Source organism: Phoca vitulina, unplaced genomic scaffold, assembly GCF_004348235.1.
Source record: "Phoca vitulina isolate PV1807 unplaced genomic scaffold, GSC_HSeal_1.0 scaffold8, whole genome shotgun sequence".
NCBI classification, from domain to species: Eukaryota; Metazoa; Chordata; class Mammalia; order Carnivora; family Phocidae; genus Phoca; species Phoca vitulina.
In genome coordinates, this window is record NW_022589711.1 from 8,779,367 (window position 1) to 8,782,703 (window position 3,337).

General features: G+C 39.6%; 1 non-coding gene across 1 annotated transcript; it reads right to left on the reverse strand.

Moving 5' to 3' along the window:
• Positions 1-2,227: 2,227 nt before the first annotated feature.
• LOC116634154 lies at positions 2,228-2,334 on the reverse strand. Its single transcript, XR_004299868.1, has one exon. It is a non-coding gene; the product is annotated as a U6 spliceosomal RNA (small nuclear RNA).
• Between the last annotated feature and the right edge of the window lie 1,003 nt (positions 2,335-3,337).

Sequence of the window (3,337 nt, forward strand, 5' to 3'; positions counted from 1 at the left end):
GCTAACACCCATAGTAAGGAGAGATAATAACAAACACAGCATAATGATACCCCATTTGGTGGCTATTGCTGTTGTCCCTCCAAAATACTCTTCACCATCCAGCTTTCTGCCTCAGGAGATGACCTGTATAGGCTTTAACAATGGATTCCCTTAACTTTGGCTTATAGTTAGATTTGGCCACTGGAGAGCTCTGAACTTTTTTTTTTTTTTTTTTTTTTCTTTTTTTTAAAGCTGAGGGGAGAATAAATAAACCAGTACATTTATTTCTCTGGCCCTCTCTATGAGGTTGTCTCAGGTAATGCCTTTCCACTAGTGACATTCAGGTCTTCTCCAAAGGGATCTTTCTTCCTAGGTTCCATAACCACTTCTATCCCACAATCCCTTTGGTCCTAAGGATGGTAGCACATTTTGGTTGTGGTTTCAATCTGTCTTACTCACATATTTGTAAATAGTTCCTTCATGGAACCCTCACTGAATTATGCTGTTTTAAGAGGCACCATATTGTTCCCATTTGGGCCCAGTATGATAATGCCAGTATCAGAGAGCGCAAGAAGGAATACAGCTTGAGATGCGGTTAGAGAACAATGTAGAGTCCAGGTCCATGTGGGTACGTGAAGCAGTTTTGCCCATCATTTTTTAAGGGAAGCCACTGAAATACATGCTGGAGGCATGCTATGAACGTAGGTACACTTTTTAGAAGAAAGCTATTAATATATATTATATTTGAAAAAATACAACTTAGACTCTATTCCAGTGGATATATTAATCCTTGCACCCTACATAAATAAATCCATTTTTTCTGCAAAGTCACAAAACTCTTGTCATTAGTCTGTACAGAGAATTATAATATATATGAGTTAGAGAATAATGTAACCAACTCAGCTGCCTTCTCTATAGAAGAACAAAAGTGTATAATCAGTGCAGAAGGACAACCCTAGAGGTAAGAGGGCACATGTTTTTAGGTTTAATTATCTCTAAACTCTAGGTAATTACCCATAATTTCAAAGTAAATCTCAATTACATTACCTGGTTTATATTTTTTTCATTCCTGTAAAGAAATTTGCATCATACTTCTTTTATAGTTAGAAGAAGAATTATAGCTACCAGTTGAACCATAGATTTGTACCTCGTTGTGGCTAATAATGGTACCTAATTAGAATAACCTGACTAGCTAGAATAATTGGTTACCACCTGGAATAATTTATTATAATAAAAGGAAATCATGCTATCTATTCATGTCCATTTACTAAACCCCAGAAATACTTGTTTCCTTTTCATCAAGTTGTGTTTTAGAAAAAGTTGTATGTTGTATACAGTCCTTCTAGGAACTGAATTGTGACCCTTCCTCCCCCAATCATATGTTGAGGTCCAAACTCCCAGTACGACTGTATTTGGAGATAGGGCCTTCAAGAGGTAATTGAAGTTAAATGAGGTCATAAGGGTAGGGCCCTAATCCAGTAGGATGGGTAGGCTTATAAGAAGAGTAGAAGAGTAGAAAAGAAGCATGCCACAGAGGAAAGGCCATGTGAGGAAATAACATGAAGGAGGCTGCCTGCAAGCCAAGGAGATCTCTCCCCAGAAACCAACCCTGCTGGACCTTGATCTGAGACTTCCAGCCTCCAGAATTGTGAGAAATAAATTTCTATCATTTAAGCCACCCCATCTATGGTATTTGTTATGACAGCCCAAGCTGACTAATACAGACTTTGGGACTGAGAAATGGGGTGCTACTGTGACAGATACCTATAAACAAGGAAGTGCCTTTGGAACTGGGTACTGGGTAGAGGCTGGAAGAGTTTGAGGTACGGGCTAGAAAAACCCAAGATTGAGAAGAAGGAACTGTTGACTGAAATGTGGATGCTAAAGGCAATTTTGGTGGGAGCTCAAAAAAGCAAAGGGGAGCTGGAGAGAAAGTTTCCATCTTCTTAGAGAATACATAAATAATCACGAACAGAATGTTGGTCAAAATATGGATGTAAAGACCATTCTGGTGCGATCTTAGATGGAAAGGAGAAGTATGATTTTCCCAGAAAAGTATACATCTGGTGACATGTATGAGGAGTTTTTCGGGGAAAGAATTGGCAGGGTCCCCATTTTGTGGGTTGTAACCAAAGTGAAGGAGGTGAGCAGTTTTGAGGACTATTTATAATAATATAAATTATATTTATATAATAAACATATATAAACAATAAAGGAGGCCTTTATTGATATCCATTCTTATTTTTCTTTAAATATGGAACACTTTACGAATTTGTGTGTCATCCTTGCACAGGGGCCATGCTAATCTTCTCTGTATCATTCCAATTTTAGTATATGTGCTGCCAAAATGAGCATTCAGGGTCCATTCTTTAGGGCCCGGGAAGTGGATCCAGGCCACTCCCAGGAGGCATCTAGGCATAGCCAACAATTGGAGGAATAGGTTGAATTGGCTGTTTGGAGGAGGTATTGTGCCTCCTTAGGGGAGCCTTAGTATTACCAGTGGAAAGTGACAGCAAACAATATAAGAAGAGCAGAAGGCGAGTGATATTTCACAATGGGCAGGTCTTTTTACTATTTTGGATTAGAGCCAAATATGTGAGCATAGAAATCCACGTTTAGGATTTGATATATACCGAAAGAAGGTTACAATGAGAAAAACAAAGATCAACCCAAAAAGGGGTGATGATTTTATTGTGAGAGCAAGACATTAAGGGCAGGGACAGCTCCAAGTAAGTAATGATTTCTGACCAAGTAAATTCAGAGAAGTCACCCTGAAGGAGAAGGTTGAGAATGAAGTCTTGGAATTGGGAAGGAGAATCATGAGAATTTTGGGAGGAAAGTATCTAGGGAGTTTTTCTAAGATAATATCATAGAATGATTGAATACAAGAGAATAGGGATTGGCCAGATTCATGGGCCTCTACATCTCTGAGTGTGTATCACCTGAGTCTCATTTGAATAACAGGTGTAGATCTCGAATGGCTCGACGCTGTGCTTGGCGGAGGGCTTCTCATCTGTGGACTAAGCAGTCTTGATTCTGGAAAGATGGATCCACAGGGAGAAGCCATGAAATTTTACCAATGTTGGAGTGGTCAGGAGAGCTTGATAGGGCACAGTCCAGACAGGTTCCAGTGACTTTTCGTCCTGTGAAAGAGTCTTAAGGTATACCCAATCCCTGGATGTAAGTTTTGGATGTATGTTACCTGAGAACGAGGGGTCAGGTTTTCAGCTGCACTGGTTTTGGTGGTCATTAATGGTGGAGACAGTTTGCCCGAGGGATATAACATACTGTGTGAGACGGTGGCTTTCAGGGTCTAATAAAAGATTTGTCTGGAGGAAAGTTCTCCATAAAGAACCTA